The sequence below is a fragment of the Anas platyrhynchos genome, chromosome 21, assembly GCF_047663525.1.
Source record: "Anas platyrhynchos isolate ZD024472 breed Pekin duck chromosome 21, IASCAAS_PekinDuck_T2T, whole genome shotgun sequence".
Classification (NCBI taxonomy): domain Eukaryota; kingdom Metazoa; phylum Chordata; class Aves; order Anseriformes; family Anatidae; genus Anas; species Anas platyrhynchos.
Genome location: NC_092607.1, coordinates 188,512 through 208,405, shown reverse-complemented (window position 1 = coordinate 208,405; position 19,894 = coordinate 188,512). Strand labels below are relative to the sequence as shown.

The 19,894-nt window shown below is 44.7% G+C and overlaps 2 long non-coding RNA genes across 2 annotated transcripts; both read right to left on the bottom strand.

Annotated features, from left to right (window-relative positions):
* Nucleotides 1-10,631: 10,631 nt before the first annotated feature.
* On the bottom strand, nt 10,632-16,031 carry LOC139999208 (uncharacterized). Its single transcript, XR_011804442.1, has 2 exons — nt 15,164-16,031; nt 10,632-14,062 (listed from the first exon to the last, which is right to left on the bottom strand). It is a non-coding gene; the product is annotated as an uncharacterized lncRNA (long non-coding RNA).
* A 1,156-nt stretch (nt 16,032-17,187) lies between these two features.
* LOC139999187 (uncharacterized) lies at nt 17,188-19,404 on the bottom strand. The gene is made up of 3 exons (XR_011804376.1): nt 18,884-19,404; nt 17,534-17,663; nt 17,188-17,381 (listed from the first exon to the last, which is right to left on the bottom strand). It is a non-coding gene; the product is annotated as an uncharacterized lncRNA (long non-coding RNA).
* Nucleotides 19,405-19,894: the final 490 nt, after the last annotated feature.

The following is a 19,894-nucleotide window of genomic DNA, read 5'->3' as shown; positions in this document are numbered from 1 at the left end:
TTACTCTGAAGAAGCAGTCAGCACCGTTTCTATGTTAAGAAATAGCTGAACAGTCTGTTATTCACAGGAATTATTCAGGCAGGCTTCTTTAGGAAGGCTGGGTTTCACTAGAACATTGCTCCGCAAGTCCCTTCTATTCCTTTTCCCCTTAGAATCTGGGGATGTTTCAGCTAAAAAGGAGGGCAGAAACACTCTCCGTAGGTCTCCACCATGTAGTAAAACAGCGCTGTGTACCTGGTTAACTTCTGCAGCCAGCAAAGCATTGCTATTTGCAGCAGTGCCCTGACCCCAGCCTCTTGCTGAGCTCCGTCCTGTGCTGCTCGGATGCTCCCGCTGCTCAGACACGGGGGCTTAGAGAGCCACCGGGCCAGCACAAGCCCCCGAGCTCACTGTCAAACTTCACTTTTGGCATCTTTCACTTCACCATCGCCGCCGGACGAGGAGCCCAGCAATGCCTGACGCCGCTCCGGGCTCACCTAAATGCGGGGCAGGAAATTCAGATTCAAAGCTGCGAAGGTTTTTCTTAGTGAAAGCATGGAATGAGTGGCCATCGGTGACTAACCTTACAGGAAGGCATTCACTTTGTGAATGCTGCAGTGAGTGAAGACTGAAGGCGTTTTCTGAGTGACCTAAGGAGAGCCCTCCCCGAAAAGCAGGACGTTTTATTGTCTATGTAACATCTCCTTTGAAGGCTTGAGCATGAGATACACCAGGTTTAAAATCTCAAGACACGGATCTGCCACCACAGAAGCAATACATTTCATCTACTAAGCCTAAATACCGTATTTTGCCTCCTCTGTAAGTTTAAAAAAACACGGCCATGCTTGAAGGAATGCATTCTCAGATATTCTACGTATTTACAGTGCTTTAATTAATACCACAGACATGTTGTGCTGTTGAGGGGAATTTGCAATTACATTTTCATTTCCAACCAAACGCAGCCTGACACAAATTGGGAGCAAAAGGAACTAATCATCTGGAAGCCGGGATATGCATCATTCGCCATTTTCTAAGAAAATGACAAAAATATAAAACCCCAGCAGTCTGAGAACGTGAGCGCTGAGGTAAAGGCCTGATCAAACAAACGCGCACAACTATGATTTGTCCTTTTAACTCAGCAAAAGTCTGCAAACTGCCATGGTAGCAAATGAGGAGAAGGAGCTGGTATTTACAGAAGTTGCAGCTGAAGATTCAGATAAACCATTCGGGTCGATGCTCCCTTCCTGCAGGTTTAAGCTGCGGTCACATCGCCTATTTCAAACCCTTTTGATTTCTACCAGTCACCCCAGATCCCACCTATTTTGCACGTTTTCCAATCAATGAATTCGCTACATGATTTCTGGGGCAGAAGAGCAGGCCTGGTGAAGAGGAGCATGCCTGGTGCCATCATTCAATCAAATCAAAAGCGTCCAGGAGAAGCCCGGGGTGTGGTACTCACAGGGAATGTTTGCGAGCGGCCAAGTTCAGCAGAAGAGAATAGGCAGGACTGGAAGCCCAGGGGAACGAGATGCATCTGTTGTTGCAGGCAGCCCCAGCAAAATGTTACAGCTTCACTAGCCTGGGGCATGATCCCCCCCTTCCCTTTTCACAGCCAAGTACAATATTAGCTTGCCTTTTCTTTTTTTTTTTTTATTATTATTTTTATTTCTTTTTGCCATCGTCAGGCTGAGGCCGGCTGAGAATATTTTGTGTCTAGACTAATAAATGTTTGTGCAGATTTTACAAGAGCGGCTTATGGGAACAGAATCCACTTTTTGTTTTCTGCTGGAGGAAAAAAAATAAAATAAAAATAAAGGAGGAGCATTAAAAGCAACCAAGCACCCCCGTGCATTTGTTTGAAATTACATATTACGGTGCTGCTATTTTATGTGCAATCAATACATAATTTGGAAGAAAAAAATGCTTTTAAAATTCAGAGCTATCCCTGAGCAGCTAAGGTTCTCTTGGAAACTGAAGGAGGAGTCTGAAATGATTGTTCTTGTGTTTGCCTCCCCCAGTGGGAAAGGCAGCACACAAGTAGAAACCACTGTGCTTTGAGGCGGCATGAATCATTAAGAATAAAGATTCCTCCCCCCCCTCCCCCTCCAATTAAACATGAGATATTAAAACTGAATCTAGGACAAAGGTAAACTAAACAGACGCCTTCCTTCCCAGGCAGTCAGTGGGTTAAATCAAATATCAAAGGGGCAACATCAACCTTATAACTTCCTCTGCCGAAATTAAAAAAAAAAATAAAGGTAACTTCTATTTTGCCTGCCCCGACCCCAATCGCATCGCCCGAATGGGTGCAAACTGCTGGGATATGTGAGGGCCCAAGCCTACATTTTCCCTTTTTCGTATTTGTTGGAGGAGGGCGGGGTATCTCCAGATGAAATGGCTGACCGAGCTTTTTATTTCCTCGCTTTGGGTGGAAATGACTGAATCTTTCCAGGCAGCGGAGCAGTGCTCGACCGGCTCCCTCGGCCTCCCCGCGTGGGAAGAGCTCTGCCGGGAGCAGCCCGCGTAACCCTCAGATGCCAGCCCCATCAGGATTAGGTCCAGCAATGGGATGTTGGCTCCTCTAAGTGAGGACGCATCCTCTCGAAACACATACACAGAGATTTAAATGAGATATTCCCAAGAACACCTGCCTATTCTTTCAGCACGTGTGCAAAGAGTAAATTCATTTTACTTCATTCCTCTTTTTCTCAACTCTCCCCTCCTTCCTCCGGAAGGAAACAGCCAAGCAATATTAGCAGGGCCTTCCTTTTCCCCTGGTGGAGTCCAAGAACGCGAGAATTGAGAAAAGCGACTTGTCAGGAATCAAGTTTAAGAAGAGTGTTTGTGGACTGCGAGGTAAAATACCGGAAGCTGTAATCAGAAACACAACTTTTAACTAAAAAAAGCTTCTTTCCATTGTAAATTATTCCAGTTAGTGAAATAACAAATTAGTTCTCTGCTCAGCCACAGCCTCCTCCACCAAATTTAAGTAGAACCTGCAAAGAAGTCAAAGTTGTAAAACATTTGTCAGATGCAAGGGGCAGCGTTGCGTGGGTTAGCATCACGCTCAGATGCCCACAGTACCAACAGGTGCTTTCTTTCCAGAGGCACCGGCTCCTCCACGAGTTCCCCGCACGAAGAACTGAAGAAGCTGCAGGCAGGGTGAGCCTTCCTCAGTCCTCATCCTCACAGCGAGGAGTACTGGGGACGGGGAGCTGTGTTTCAGCTTGCTAAGAAGCAGAAACCCCCCGAGTTTTCAGACGGGCTCCGCTCAGCTCCCCTTGTGACTGCTGCTCGGGACACGACCCTGCCTTGCTCAGCACCCTCGACTCCAGCAGGTGCTGCTGCTGGCAGCTGCCCTATGTATACAAAAAAGAAGAAACCAACACAGTATTTTCCTGCTTTTAAGTATATCCCAAAGATTTACTAGGCATTGTGACGTTCTGCAGAAGCCCACAGCTGTAACTAAGGTTTGTGGGGTGTAGAGGGGCTGGGGGCTAAACAAGGCCAAGAAGAGCCACATCTCCTCCCCGGTTGTCTCCCCTGTACTCTTTTTAGGACATCCAACATTCCCAGATCTCGTTTTGTCCCAGTGACCAAACAGGAGCCTGGCACTCATGCACTACGCCTTAAAACCTCTACAAACCGTGCGCCTAAGTCACAGCACTCATTATAAGCCGGCAGCTCTTTCTGGTCTCACAAACTATATGTGGCTTGAGAGATGCTCTCCAGATTCAGGGCGCTGAACACCTGCAGCCTTTGCCATAACCATGACAAAGTTCAGGAGCTCCCTGCTGGCTCCAAGGCTGGCTCCAGCAGCGGCTTCAAGCTGTGGGTCAAGAAGGCCAAGACACCCAACGAGAACCTGCAACACCAAGTGGCTTTCTGGAACGGCTCCAAACACAACTGGAAGCCTGTTGGTTTTTTTGGAAGTGAGCTCTTGTGGACCTGTTAGGTGCAAGCAGAAGTCAAACTCTCAAAGCATGTTTGCATCATTAAGCTCTCCATGATCTATCTCCAAGGTCTTCTAAGAGCTAGTAGCAACGTGGTCAGAGTTCTTGCCTGTTTTTCCCTTCACGTTCTTCCACGTCAGCAGCCGTGTGCTCCCTTTGGGCTGACTTCCAGAGCTGGGTAGAAAGGATCCCCTGGAAGCAGAGATGCTGCTTTATGCAACACCTTGCAGCTCACTGCACTCTGAAGGGTACACGAAAAGAGGTGAGTGGTCCTGGTGTGGTTCCTTCCAGCTCTCAGAAAGGCAAGAGAACTGGAAATGAACCATCAGCCAAAGGGAGGCACGGCGCAGCCTTACGAAATGCCATCTGGCTGCTACAGGATAAGGAAAGGAGGCATTTTTGGTGGCTCCCATCTCCACAGAAAAAGAAACAACTATTTATGCAGCAGAGTGGTTGGAGTATTTCAGGAGGCCCTGAGCTACCCCAAAAACCAACTACGAAACCACAAACCAAACCGAAACCAAACCAAACTAACATGATGGACTGCAATAAAAGATGAACATCAGAATTAATACTACCCATGACAATAAAGATGTTGAAAACTTGAGTCATCACATCCCTTGTGTAGACTGCAGGAGGAAGCACCTTTAGTGCCTGATGTGACAGTGTCAGAAAGTTAATTAATAACACCACAAAACTGGATTCCTGTGAGCACACACTCGGCAAAGGTGATACAACCGACAGCCGGACTTGAACACTGATACTGGTACCTGACTGGGAAACAGCGAGGAAACAAAGGGAGGAGGGGAAACCGTGCTATCCTGAAAATTGCATCACTTGTTTACAAGTCACCGGCAACTCCGAGGCAAACCATCTCGGGCATTTATGGATCAGTGACCTCACGTCTCTGGCACAGGACGGAGAGGGAATACCGACCGTGAGTTCACAGAAGGGAATAGCGCGTCCAGGCCCTCCTGCACTGCGCCAAATGTGGTCAAAATGTCCCCTCCCCTCATCACCCCAAAACTTATCACGTAGGACTTCTATTAAACAGACCCCAAAGAGCTCGTTCTGTCAATTTTGCAACAGGCTCAGCATTTCTCAAAATTAGAGAGGCTAATTTCATAATATACAAAAATACTGCATCTGGCACAGGGGAATTCTCAGCTAGACTTCAGCCTTGAGACAAAGTGAAACTGACCATAGAAATAGAGATTGGCCAGAGCTCAGCCACAAGAGAGTATGCCTCCGTTATATTTATTATGTGCAAACAGAACTAGAAAAACAGTTTACACTGACTTGCTGCTTTAGAAGTTAGTTCCATAAAGATGGAAGAAATTCTCAACTCAAACTTGAAGAAAGCATCAGACTTCAAAACCAGTCGTAGATCTTTGAAGTAAGACTGTTATGAATTCAGAAGTCACATCCAAACAAAAAGATCATTTATATTAATGGTAACTAGATTAAAAAAAAATTAATCCTGTCCCTCAGGCTTTGTAAGTGACTGGGGAAAAAACAGCGCAAGGATAGTAATAAGCCTAAGTGAAACACCACAAACTGCTAAGGGAAGCAAAAGACCCAAGGAAACAGCCTTTTTGGTACATTAGGAACAAAAGGAATCCTAACAACAGCACAAAGTCCATCACTTGACAGAAATTCTTCAGCGTAGAGAAATTTACAAAAGGCAGAACCGTTCAAAACCAAGCTCTAACAGGCTCCAGGGACGCATGGACACGCAGCGATAAACATCGGTTTTCCTAGTAATAACCAGCAGAGATAAATGACGACAATTACGGCTAGCAAACGGAGCGCTGGATGCAGCTGAAGCAGGCACAGGTCATCGAGGGCTTGGCAAGAGAAGAGAGAGCCCAGGAGAGCCACAAGAAGCATTCAAGGAGTAGGAAAGCCTCACAAAGAGAATGCGTGCCCTACCTCCAAGTGTTATGTCTCAAACTTGTCTTTGTTAAACAAGCACAGTGCACAGGTGCTTTACGGAAATGCAAAGGGCTTTTTGGCTGAGGAAAGCTAGTAGGACTGCCAGCCTGAAGTTAGCAGTCACCTCGTTTAGAAAAAATGGCACCTCCTTCTAACGAGCTCCGGAGAACCCAATTAACAGCGTAACTGGAAGAGGCTGCCTTGCTGGCAATGTTTCAAGACGGTAACAAATGGGTTTTCTACATAATGTCTGCTTGTTCGGGGAGGTTTGGATTTACAGCCTATGGCATTTGGGTCCTGGGGTTTGCCTCATACAGGTTGATCTCCACAGCTGGACCAGGTTCCTCAGAGCACCCACCAGCTCCTCGTGCGTGAAACCCCTCTGAGCAAACACCAACACAGCACAGGCTGCTGCTTAACACCAGCAGCACAGCTTTCCAAACTCCCCTCTCCTTTCCCCCTCCAGCGGGCTGCTCGTGTTCACCTCAGGCCTTCCACAACAAAGCCCCCTTTGCACGGATCGCCGTGCACTTTGACAGCCCCAAGGCGCTCTCTGGGGCGCCTGTCCCGGCTGGGACCGCCACCTCAGCCTTGACTCACCCTTCAACGAAGCCAAACTCCTCCGTCAAGCCTGACAGGGAGCCCCAGCACCTACCGGGCAGCGCTGACAGCCGCAGCCTCTCCGCTCCCTCAGCGCCCCGCCGCCGCCTCCATTAGGTGCCTCGCCCCGCCGGCTGCCGATCTCCAGCGCCGCGCAGCACCTGGGGGTCAGCCAGGCGTCAGGGCGGCCCCCGGTACCGCAAAAGCCCCCGGCACCGCAAAACCCCCCGGCAGGGCTGGGGACATGGCCCCGCTCCCCTCCCACCGCCACACCGAGCGCGTGTGTGTATATATAGAGGGGGGGGGAGCCCGGTCTCGGCTGGCTCCGTCCCGTTTCAAGGCACGGAAAGCGAAGTTGCTCGCCCTGCCCGTGTGCCCCCCATACACCCGGCTCTGTCACAGCCCAACCGCGCCTCGTTCCCCCCTCACAGAGCCGGGGAAGGGGTGCTCGCAGCCGCCCCTCTCCTCAGGGCCGGCCGGGGGAGCGCCTCGCCTTCTCCCCGGGGGTCTCCCGTGGCCGCCTGGGGTCGCCTCCCGCAGCCGCCTCTCCCCCCTCTCCTCTCAGCCCCGCCACCTGCCTCCTCCGCCGCCGCCGCCGTTTTGTGTCTCCGGGAGTCGTCCGCTGCCGGCGGGGCGGGCGCTGAGCCGTCGCCGAGTCCCAGCTCCGCCGGCCGCCCGGGCCCTCGCCTCGCAGCCCGCGGCACCCACTCACATCCTCCTGGCGCCTCGCAGCTTCCCCCCCCGTCCCCGGGAGGGTTTGAGAGCCGGGCAGGGCCAGGCAGCGGCGGGCCGCGGTGCCTCAGCCTCCCCCGGCAGGGAGCGGGGCGGAGCCACTCCGCCCGGCAGGCGGCGGCCGGCCCGGCCCGGCTCGGCTCGCCTCGGCTCAGGGCATAAAGGCGCTGAGGGCGCCCGGCTCCCCGACCTCGGCTTCTTCTCCAGCCCCGAGTTCCCCTCAGGTGCCCACTGCTGAGGGAGGAATGCCCTCCGGGGCTGGCTGGGACACCCCCAAAACCTTTGGAGAAAAAACAAACAAACAGCGAACAAACAAAAAACCCACCCCCAACCCCCTTTTTTTCCACCTCCAAGTTGAATAAAGAGGAGCTCTTCCTTCAGTACGTGTCCAGATATCTTAGTCTACGCTTCGCTTTAACTCCCACTACGTACTTCTCTTCAATACCGCTGCTTTTAGCAATGTTTTTACCTCAGACGCTAAAAGTTGATCTTTTCCCCAAGTCAGAAAAAACAGAATGGGGCTTCTGGGAACCCTTAGCTGTGACAGCTGTTCATGTCCAACCGAGATTTACACCTTTATATATATTTAACTGTGAAGGTCTTCTTCTCTCCAGACTAATAACGGGGAGAAGTTTGCCCAAAACTTTGAAGAGCAAAAGTTTTGATGCCAGGAACGCTCCTGCTTCCTCGTTGCCTGTCATTCCCTTTTAAGTATGAAATTTTCCAGTTGCAATGCAATGAGCTGACTGTGGTTCCAGAGGTAAAGATGCATTTAGGATACCAGGTTTTCAACATCGTCTTGAAGTGGATAAGAAGAAACACATTTTTGCCTCAGTGATATTTTTTTTTCCTCTCCTTTGCCTGGAGATGCAATGAAAGCTTCCTGTTGTCCGCTCAACACAGGCATCTTCTTCACGGTAGCTTTTTAAATACAGTGCTAACAACACAGCTCTTTGTTCCCTTCTGTACATCTACTGAAACGCAGATTAGGTGCCAGGCGTAGGTCAGTCTTGGAAAAAGCTGCCACCCCTAACACACTGACGGAAACGTCGGCATTGAGTTGCACCTGGCTCACGATTTGCCAGTGTTTGCCTAGAAAGCTCCATGGTTTATATAGCATAGATAGATCCTGAAACAATTGAGAAAAGTTAGACTTGGAGCACTGTGTCCAGCAGTTCTGGGCTCCCCAGTACAAAAAAGACAGGGGTCTCCTGGAAAGAGTCCAGCGGAGGGCAACAAAGACGAGAATGGGGCCTGGAGCATCTCCCCTGTGAGGAAAGGCTGAGAGACCCGGGGCTGTTCAGCCTGGAGAAAAGACTGAGAGGGGATCTCCTCAATGTGTATAAATATCTGAGATGTGGTGGACAGAGGGATTTGGCCAACCTCTTTTCAGTGGTTTGTGGGGACAGGACAAGGGGCAATGGCCACAAAATGGAGCCCAGGAAGCTCCGCACCAACATGTGAAAGAACTTCTTCACGGTGAGGGTGACGGAGCACTGGGACAGGCAGCCCAGGGAGGTTGTGGAGTCTCCTTCTCTGGAGATATTCAAGGCCCATCTGGATGCCTACCTGGGCAACCTGCTCTAAGGAACCTGCTTTGGCAGGGGAGTTGGACCCGATGATCTCTGCAGGTCCCTTCCAACCCCTACAATTCTAACAAAAAGGACTGGTTCATACTCATACTGGTGCCACAGTGGTGGAAGACGCTTATTAGACTGGCCTAGAAACCTGAAGTAATGTGCTCAGGAGTGCTAGCTAGTATCCCAAAAACTCAGCCCTGTAGAATGCAGTCACAGGAGAAAGATGACAATGCACTTACAACAGATTAGGAAAAAAGCTAGGAAGCAGAAATGGATATTTTTATGGTGTACTCTTTTGAGCACCTCAGAAGTTCTTGTCACCTGTCTTGTCTGTGATTCCTCAACTTCATGTTCATTATATAAAGGATTTCTCAAAAAGTCATTTTAGAGAACAAGAAAAGCAAACCATATACACAATCCCATTAAAAATGTCAAGCATAGATAAAAAACATCATACGATGGGTGAGCAATGTCTGACGGGTAGGGCTCAGAGGGTTATGGTAAATGGGGCTACATCAGGCTGGTGGCTGGTCACCAGTGGGGTCCCCCAGGGCTCCGTTTTAGGGCCAGTTCTTTTCAATGCTTTTATAAACAATTTGGATGTAGGACTAGAAGGTGTTTTGAGCAAATTTGCTGATGACACTAAACTTGAAGTTGTTGACTGTTGAGGGTGGAAAGGCCTTGCAGAGAGATCTCGACAGATTGGAGAGCTGGGCGATCACCAACCGCATGAAGTTTTACAAGAGCAAGTGCCGGGTCCTGCACCGGGGACGGGGCAACCCTGGTTATATGTACAGACTGGGCGATGAGATGCTGGAGAGCAGCTCTGCAGAGACGGATCTAGGGGGGTTGTGGTTGACAGCAAGTTGAGTATGAGCCAGCAGTGTGCCCTGGCAGCCAGGAGGGCCAACCATACCCTGGGGTGCATCAAGCACAGCACTGCTAATCGGTTGAGGGAGGTGATTGTCCTGCACTGCTCCACGCTGTGCGGCCTCACCGCGAGCACTGTGTGCAGTTCTGGGCACCACAGTACAAAAAGAACATTAAACTGTTGGAGAGTGTCCAGAGAAGAGCTACGAAGATGGTGAAGGGCCTTGAGGGGAAGACATATGAGGAGCGGCTGAGGGCACTGGGCCCGTGCGGCCTGGAAAGGAGCAGGCTGAGGGGAGACCTCATCGCGGTCTATAGCTTCCTCATGAAAGAATCATAGAAACACAAGGTTGGAAAGGACCCACAAGATCATCTAGTCCAACCATCCTTCTATTACCATTACTACCTATTACTAAAATAGCAGTAAGCACAAATGAAAGCTTAAGAACACTTTCTATTACTATAAAAATGAATAATTTGTAATACATGGTTAGTAATATTTAGCAAACAGTGTGCTACCACCATCACAACGGCCTATTACCCCTTCTAGCTTCAGAGGCATCCTTATACATCCAAAATAGAGAGGAGGATATAAACTATATGGATCTCTCTCAGCAGTGGTTTCACAACAATTAGAAGGAAGAAACAGTTGCTGAGAAGCCACAACAAGCTCAAGTTAATTTCTGGACTTTGAATAATTACTCCTTAAGTTCTCTCTCTCTCCATACAGTAGAGCACGCTCCTGACTAACTTGTACAGTGCACTCTGAATAGGAGAGATTTGTTTGCCTAAGCTAAAGGAAGAAATAGAAAACCAAGAAAGCTACTTAACTTTTAACACTTAAATTAAATGTTAAGTTACAAAAGTTCACAGGCCATGAGATAACATAAATAAATCCCTTCTCGAGCTAAAAGATCTCATTTTTTTTTTCAGGAGCAGCCTCCCTGAATCTAAATAATCCTCTCACAGGCAGAACAGAGTGTCCGTTCTAACTCTTTATCAGATGTGGAAGAAGAGATCGAGATGACCAGTGCCTAAAAAAAAGAGGCACTCTCTTTTCAAGGCAGACTGATCGGCACAACAAATTTCATCTGTTCTCAAGCACAAGCAACTCTAAGATAAATGGGTTCAAGGATCTTCAATGTGAAGAGTGAATATCCAAGCGTATACTGGGAACACCTGACTTGGACCATGGACGCCTCACACAGATTTCTGAGGAGTTCGGACAACTCCGAAATCATCTTTTACAGGAAGAGACCAGAGAATTTGACTCAGTGTAAAACTGGCACAGGCAGAAATCTCCCCAATTACAGATGCTCAAGCGCATTAGTTAAAAAGAGATTAGAGTGTGACTAGAGAGAAGTCTCAAACTCTTGTTATATACTTAAATTTCTCTCCAAGGATGGAACAACTGCTATCACCGTGCATGACTGGCTGTAGAGGGAGAGAGCGAGTGAAAGACTTAGAAAAGCACCTTCCCTTCGTAGTCCTCCCGCTCCCAAAATGGTTCCCAAGGAAAACTACTGACAGACTAAGGTTAACTGCTTTGAAAGGGCTGTGTGGGTGGACCCATTGTCTTCAAGTTCAAGCTTTTTCCTGCAGAAACTGCCAACAGTTATGCCAAATATAACAATTGTTTTGCAAGGTGGATAAACGTCTTCCAGACTGAAAGGGAGAAGTCGTACTGTTGTTGTCTGTGCACAGACAGCTAAGCAGTGAAGAGCAATGCTAAACAACCACGATACCCCGGAACACACAAATACTGCGTAACAGTGACAGAAAGTGCTAGCATTCAAAGCAAAAATTACCTCCACCAAATCGGTTTTGTCGTAGTCTTCTCTCTGGTTGTAAATACACTGATTAATGACGCCATATACTTTTTCCAGGTGATAAATGTCAAATCCCTTCGTTATCTCAGTGACAAAGCATAACAATTTCTGAAGACAACAATGGAGCAAAACAACAACTTTGAATACGCTCTATATGTTTTCGGAGGTTGAACAGTAACAATACAAGTGAGAGCCTACTTTTTCTTACGCTATTAAATAAAATGTGACACTTCAGAGAACAGATTAAATATCCCATGAGATTTCATCAGGGAAAATGAGTTAATTTTTCATATTTCAGAGAAAGGAAAGGCTGAAATTTCGGACAATCTTTTACTACTAACCAATCTATCACATCAGTGGTTGTAATTCCAAGTCGACTGCTCCCAAAGCAGCAGGGAATGACACGATCCTCTTTGTAGGACAGCTGCTGCCACAGCAAAGCCACTGTTGCATTTCATTAGAGAAGCATTGCAGCAGCGCGGGGCACTGTAAAAAGGCTGCAGATCTTGTAGATACAGCTGTGCCAGCTGGAAAAGGAAGCACCCTTAGGTGATTACCTTTACCCACGTGTGCCATGCCTACAACTCTGCTGGCAGAACAGATTGCTCAAACGCCCAGAGCAAAGGTGGATTAGTTTGCTCAATCCTACCTTTAAATTCAGGGGTGGGTAAATAGCAAAGCGACTGCTTGTAGCAATCACCTCTCTCTCACACAGTCATTTCTATTACCAAAGATGCAGAGATGATAATCTCTGGCACAGCAACAGTGACAAGCTAGTGGCAGCACCTTCTTCCACTGCCACAGCTGTCCATTACCTGTGTGAGCCTGCAAGCATGTAGCTTTAGGGAGCAGCCATACCAAATGGAAATACTACTGCCCCCTGGAAATAATGCTGCTTATCATCTTATCAGCAAACTCTGCCTCCTTCATGTATATATATATTTATATATATATATATATATACACACACACACACAATATAAGAAATTCTAATACTGCACTTTCAAGGAATTTCAGAAAAGTAGTCACTTCTCCATGGCTAGCTAGTTTACGTCAACCTGCTAACTTCAGGTTTAATATCATCACCGCAAGAAATAAAGATCCTTTTCAGGTTCTTAATACATCAAAGCATGAAAAAAAATCCCCAAATAAAAGCCCTCAAACCCATCATAAGAATTATGAATCATTAAAATGATATCCATAATAGTACTAGCAGGTTGTCAGTGTGGTATTTTAAAATTCAGCAAGGCCTTTTGTCTTAAAAATTAGGCAAAGAATCTGTCTCCTAAACTACAGATGACCAGAAGCAAATGGTAGCCTACAGAAATCTCCATGAGGTGTGGAAACTAAACAGTCACAGTGCATTACAGGCTGAATTATTTCACTATCTGTATGTCCTTCCAATTAATTGTTTTAATTGGCATTGGTTAACAATGGGCTTAATTTGCAATTTTACATGACGCAGGAATATGTCCTATTTGAGCATTAAAAAAAAGCTGAAATTAGACATACTTTGAGCTCATAGCGATCCACAATAACTATGTAGTCTGTCTCCGTAGGGACTTGTACAGTGTTCTCATCACTTATCTGTTGTTGGTCTTCTTCCCAAGAACGTTCAGGAGTCACCGCTTGAAATGCCCAGGAATCTGGAAGGACACAGGTTTCTTCAGTCAGGTTTTCTGTTTATCTAGAATACAGTCTCAGTGAAGTATCCTGTACCTGCCAAACAGTCTCTTTCTACAAATACAGAGACAGAATTGTTATCGTCTTCACTGAGAAATACTTGGCTTCTCCCTTCTTTCCAGCTAAAGTCACTGCTCCACAAAAATTAGAAACTAAGACAAAAAAAGCAAACAAAAATACCCACAAACAAACCAAAAGCACTAATGAAAAGCTTAATAGTGGAAAAAAATAGTCATGTTGCCAATTCAGGTTAGGGAACACATCTTAGAGTACAACATTAGGGCTTAAGTCTCCTATTCCACATGTTACTCTGGATCCACGCATCTTGAAGTGCAGCTTTTTCACCTAAGCTGCTCGTTATTGGAAAGCACCTCGTACAATAAAAGAATGTCAGTGACTGCTGGCTTTCAGTTAGGTACCATTAGAAAAAAACAGACTTCAGAATCAAAAAAACAGCACCTACAGAAACATGCGGGCTTGGCTTGCACAATTAGAGGAGCAACATCATTACGGAATAAACTGTGTGGTGACTTTTGAGAGCTGTAACAGAAAAAATAGAGTGAAATTGAAGGCTAAAGCTAATAAATAGTGCAATCCTCCTCAGCAAGAATAAGGTGCTAAAGGATCCGTTGGACTTCTCCCTTACCATTTGAACTTGGATTTTCATTAGTTATAGTTCCCCATCTTGGTGGGGAATATTCACAAAGCTTAGCACTTTCCTTTTCAGTGTTAAGTTTTACTTGACATATGTCAGAAACATGTTTGTCCACAAACTCTTCTTCATCACTATCGTTTTGGTCATCTGTTGGTACTCTGTTCTCTGTATCGAATTGAGAACTCCTTCTTCGCTTTGCTGCAGCATGCGCACAGTTGTTCCTTCTGCACTTTCTTTCTGACGCACCTACAAAGAGACAGCATAAAAAAGTAATCCAAAACATAACCAAAAGAATTCTTTCTTCAAAATCCATTATCTTCATCTTACTTGACTGACAAGGAAAACAAAGGAACTGAGCTACCACTGCCTACATATGCTGAGAAAAGAGTTGAAAGTTAATGGGGTCAGTTTGCTATTAAGATTAAAAACAAGCAAACAAACCACACACACTGCTATGGAATTTCATTCACTAAACAGTCACTTTCAGGATTTTACATGCTGAGGATTCTTACTTTGGATTGGCAGTATTAATACAACGTGAGGTTATTTGATAAAGTCACTGTCTTACTGCATGAACTAATACAGATGAACATCATAAAAGCCTCTGGAAATAAGCTCTCCTTCGAGTCTGGTATCAAGCTGAAGACTTCAAAAGCTAAATACATGTTTGGAAGAGATTAATTAATGAGACAATTTTAAGGGAATATTCAAAGGAGAAAAAACGTGAAGACTTATACCTCGTATGCTTCCTGATTCGGTAAACCTTTTGTGAAAAAACAAACTTTGTGGTTTTGCCCAACATTCGTAGTATTCATATAGTATTGCAAAAGGATATGGGTGGAGTCCATGGCAAAATTCCCACTCTCACTAGTTAGACTTCCCTCCTTCAACTGGAAATCACAGTATGAGGGAGCTAAGATTTTAGCATTTGGGGAAGGGAGGGGTGGAGTGGGGGTAAAAATACCATTTTGCATAATTAAAAACTAGTTAAGTATTCAGAAACTGCCATCCACAACATTTTTTACCTCAAGAATTAGCAATTTAGGGGCGACTAAATGGCAATTGGGCCGTCAAAGTTTTTGTTTGTTTGTTTTGTTTTATTTTGTTTTTTTGTTTTTTGTTTTTTGTTTTTTGTTTTTTGTTTTTTATATTGTAAACCAACTTTCTTTGAACTTTAATTCATAACTATATTGAATGGATGACCTCTGGATTTCTCTCTCACATTTTGAAGTAAATTTGAAAACAAAATACCTCTGGCATAAAGAGCCAGGCATCAGAGACACCTGTTGCGCCTCAAGGACAGAGAAGGTATGAATGACAAGAGCAGCTGAATAAAATGCAACTTACCATTAGAAATGGGTGTACTGGCATCTACAGGTGCCGCTGTCATCGCCTCATTTTCATTACTCTCTTCATCTGGTTTGTCGTCTTCAGTAGCAGGGTTCTGCTGTGGTGACTTGGAGTTGTCACATGGAGCACATGCTGGAGAGGTGCGACCTTGCAATAAAGAATAGATACCAAAGATCTTCGTTGTGCATTTTCAGTTACAAATGCAGAGACAAGTCTTAAAATCCTTAGCGTTAAAGCACGTACCTCTTTTCTCACGAGATTCTTTAATTTGTTCACAAAGTCGTCCAAACTCTGTATCCATTTTGTTCCTCACCATTGAATATGCAGTGTCTTGCAAAACATAGGCTCTGTGACAATCTGAAATTTTACAGACTTTAACTGAATGTTGTCTACCAACCAATGAAACTGTTTTGATCACAGAAAAAAATTGCTTTCTTCATAGGTTGGTTCCGAAAGGTTATCTCAGTGAATATTTTCAGCATATCAACATAGAAGTTAATTAAAACAAAAGCACTAGTTCCTTGGGAACATTTATATCACAATTCCATGCCCAAGTAGCAAAATGATAAAATATTTACAATGTGGTAAGAGATGTTCTCTGTGGATGTCCAAAATCATCGAATCCATCCAAAGTCTATTGTCCGCACACAGCATTTATCCATCTATACGTTTGACAGATTTTTTAAACTAGGGCTAAAAAGCACATCCTCACTTGTAGATCTTTGATCTGGGTAGTACTCTAAGGCATTGTTACAGATTGGATCGATGTCCTTCAGATAGTCTCCTGCAGCGGGGTACTGGCATGAGTCAATTTGAGTCAGAACTGTTGAAAGATCCATCGGCTCTTTAATCCTTGTGGCATAGTCAGGTACCTGCAGATCAAATACAAGCATTCAGAGGTTTTCTTAACCTTGCACACTGTCTACCAAAATTACTCTGAAAACTTTAAATAAACGACTTCCTAAAAACCCTGAACATTTGCGATGCATCAGAAGATGCTGAAATTAACCAGTTTGCTTCTCAAAAATGGAAGGGCTCTTTCAACTGGCATTAGAGCTGCTAGGAGAGGACAACAAGAAGTAGGGAGGTCAGAAGCACGTGCATGGTACAGAAGAAACACTGAGGGTGGGAGATTCATTTCACTTTGCTTCAGAAAATCACAACAGTGAAAGCTGAGTAAGCCATCCAACATTCTTTTTGCTGTCGACATTGAGGAAAAGGTGCATGAATTGCACCTGTGAAGTACCTATTGCAGGCATCTACTTTAGAATGAGATAACTGGGCCCAGAGGTGCTGATTTCTTCCCTCAGACCATAAGAGGAGCCTAATGACTAGTTCAGATGAAGACATATGTATCTGTCTAGATTTTTCACAGCTCAAGAACCTAGGAGAAAAGGGGAAGAAAAGCCAGTGGATGCCCACGTGAAGAGGCCTTTGCTGATCCGCAGGTATAGTCAAGTTACACCTGTCTTTGAAATATACGCCCCTAGTTTAGGCTTATCTAATCAATTAAGGAGAAAAAGGGATCTAAGCAGCCTATTGGAGGAAAAAGAAAACACACTGCACTTATGGTTGATTCCTCTTGAGGAGTTCCAGATGAAACAGAGAACAGGATCTCAAAACTTATTTTTACAAACTGCTGCTCCTATTCCTGTTCCCACAGGAACTGACAGTCCAATAAAAGGCTTTAGACTTCATTAAAGTAGTCCTGTAAGTACTGTTTGTAATTATAAGGAAAGATCTCTGTGCTTTTCAGTGCTGTGACATGCCTACATATCAAAGCCTTTTCACGAACAGACTGTGTTGGCATTTGGACTGGCTTCTTAGAATGAAACCAGGGCTTTCAGCGAATAATCCGATAAGAGACATCTGAGAGTCAGCAGAAGTAAAAGCACTGCCTCTGCTTCTTGCAAAATCCTAATAGTGCAGCCCTAAAAACGAAGTTGAACCTTCCCCAAAACGCTGAGAAATACAAACGCTGAGAAGTTACAGACACACACAGATCAGCACTAGTTTACCTTCTGTGGGTCAACGGGCTTTGCAAATTCCCTGAAACGTCTGTCAGTGGCAGGTCTGTGAGTAACGTCCCTCAAGAAAATTCTAAGTTCACGCAAGGTATCCTCCTCTTCCTCCTCCAGCATCCCTACTTCTTCCTCTTGTGGCTTGTGAGGCTCAGCTGGTGGTGCTACAGGCAGGACTTCCAATGTCCGATCAACTTCAATTAATCAGGAAAAATTAGCCAATTTACAGTACTCAAATACAAGCATATGACAAAATTACTGACAGAAAATGACCACCAAAGCAAATCCCAAAGAGCTAGTAACTTCGATAGGAAAGTTTTAGATGTACTTCTTATATCCTCCTCACCTGTTTTCTTTACAGGAGGCTTAGCCACTTGATTTAGAATTAGGTCCTCAAAAAAAGCTGCTCTCTCTGCCCTACCAGGCAACTCAATATTGCACACTTCTCCAAATTCCTTATTAAATAATTTTTGGATCTAAAGCAGAAGGAGGAAAGACATTTCAGATTTAAGGCCACAAAAACTCATCTTCTATTCCAAAAAGATGAGTACCTTTTAAAATGAATAATAACCTGAAGAACACAAACTGAAAAAAGTTATCTTCCTGGCCTTAAATGGCTACATTTTCACAGGCTGGCACGGCAAATTCAAATATCACCTTTAAGAATCACCTGTAGAATTAAATCTTGGTGAAGGGATTGTACGCTACACTGATAAAGTAATGGCTTTCACCACATCCAACATCGCTTCTTTTGTATTTACTTGCCTTGCTGCATCCTTTACTTAGAACCTTTATGGCTATAGAGGGAAGAGAAAGGCTTCAGCAGACAAGTGAGGGCTTTTTGCTGAGTTTTTATTTCTCTACCAAAAGGTGTCTGAAGTAGCTAGTACCTCTACATCTTCCTCCATTTTCAATTTCTAGTATTAAAAGGTAGGTAAGGAATTTCACTACTTATTTTAGAAGGAATTTAGAACCTGTACAAAAACTTCTGTGGGAACTCAAGCACTTTCAAAGCAGTTGATAATAAACACATCTAGGTAAGACCTGTTCTCTTCCCCCAGTAACTGAGACAAAATAATCGGAATGAGAACAGCGTGTTCCTGTTTTGGGCACCTTCCCTTAATGTAAACTCTCAGAAGTCAATGAAGTTCTGCATGTACTTTTACTACAGTTTATTTAGGAATACAACTAGAATTCCATTCCAAAGTTACTTGAGCAGAAATTGGAACTCAGCTTTCCAGCTTGGAAAGCTTTGGCCTATATGAAGAAAGAAACTGATTTTTTTTTTTTTTTTTAATCAAAGTGTTTCAATTCTCTACTAAATTGCATTATTAGCAGTTTACCCAACATAGCATGGAATGGCAGACTGTCAGAAGAAATCTCTTCAGTAAAAACATCTTCTTGTCATTTCAAGCACTGCATATTCTTGACTGAACCACTTTGTAGCCACCAGAATTATTGTATTAATTTATTATTTGCATGCATGAGAAGGGGGTGAAAGTCACTTGCTTGACTCAGAAAAAACCTTAAGCAGATGCTTTCACAGTATTCTTTTTCTCTAAGCAAATTTTAAGTGATTTGTTAGGGTGCCTGAGTAATAACAGTAGGCATTTAAGAAAGCGCAGCATTTTGATGCTGAAAGCATTCATAAATTACAAGACACTGAAGAAATAGTAAGAAAAGTATTGACAAATACCTCTTCTGGGAGATCTGAGTGACGTACATCAGACGTAGCAAGCAGCAAAACAGGCGAAAATGCTGGAAGAGTTAGAGTTAGAAAAGTAAGTTTCAAGGCAGGTCCAACGTTGTCCCACCATAAATGGATATCTGGGACATAAATTATGCTTGGTGCTGTCTTCTGAGCATTTCGGATCAGCTAGTGAAAAGGAAAGCTTGGGTAAGAAAACTAAAACACGTAGAATAACCTGTTAATACATAGCTACATAGCCACCTGACTGCCCCATGAAAGGAAACTATGTGAACAGAGTGGCAAGCATCCTTTCACATAAGGAATTTCTCTGTGCACCCTTTCAGATTACCAGTATTCGAAGAACTCTAGTCAGAAGATGGGAAGGATATATTCAGGCAGTGGCTAGACACCGTAGCTATATGGCCACAGCCACAATCATCGCATAACAAAGAAAGGAAATGTCCCTCTTATGGGACACATCAGTATTCAGTCGTGTAACATGTCTGTCCTTACTTGTATGGCTCTCAAATGTTCCCACTAAAGGTAAAAATATTTAAAGGTAGTGGTGCCAAACAATAAAATGGATTTCCTGCCTAAAAGTAAAAACACCAGATCTGTTTATTTTTTCTAGTTAAAACCACATCAGCGTGCAAATGAAGTGTTTAGTGAATGTTAATGCTTTTATTGCACATACTGCAACGGCACAAGTTGTGTATGTCCGTGTGAAAACAAAATAAACAGAAGCCCCAAACCTTGGTTGCCTTACTAATACAATTTAGAAGAAGGCTACAAAAAGTAGCCGACATGCAGTCTGATACAGAGCCATCTACTGGGAGCACACAGTCTTCGGAGGCAATGAGAACTACTTTCTGGATCCCAGGGAGATGAGCAGCATTTCTTTCCACAAAGAGATGTTTATTAGCAACACCGCCCAGCTTCCTGAGCTGCTAGCAACATCATCACTGTAAAATTGGGTATGGAAAATGTGGACATGTACAACATCCAGATTGTTTGTGG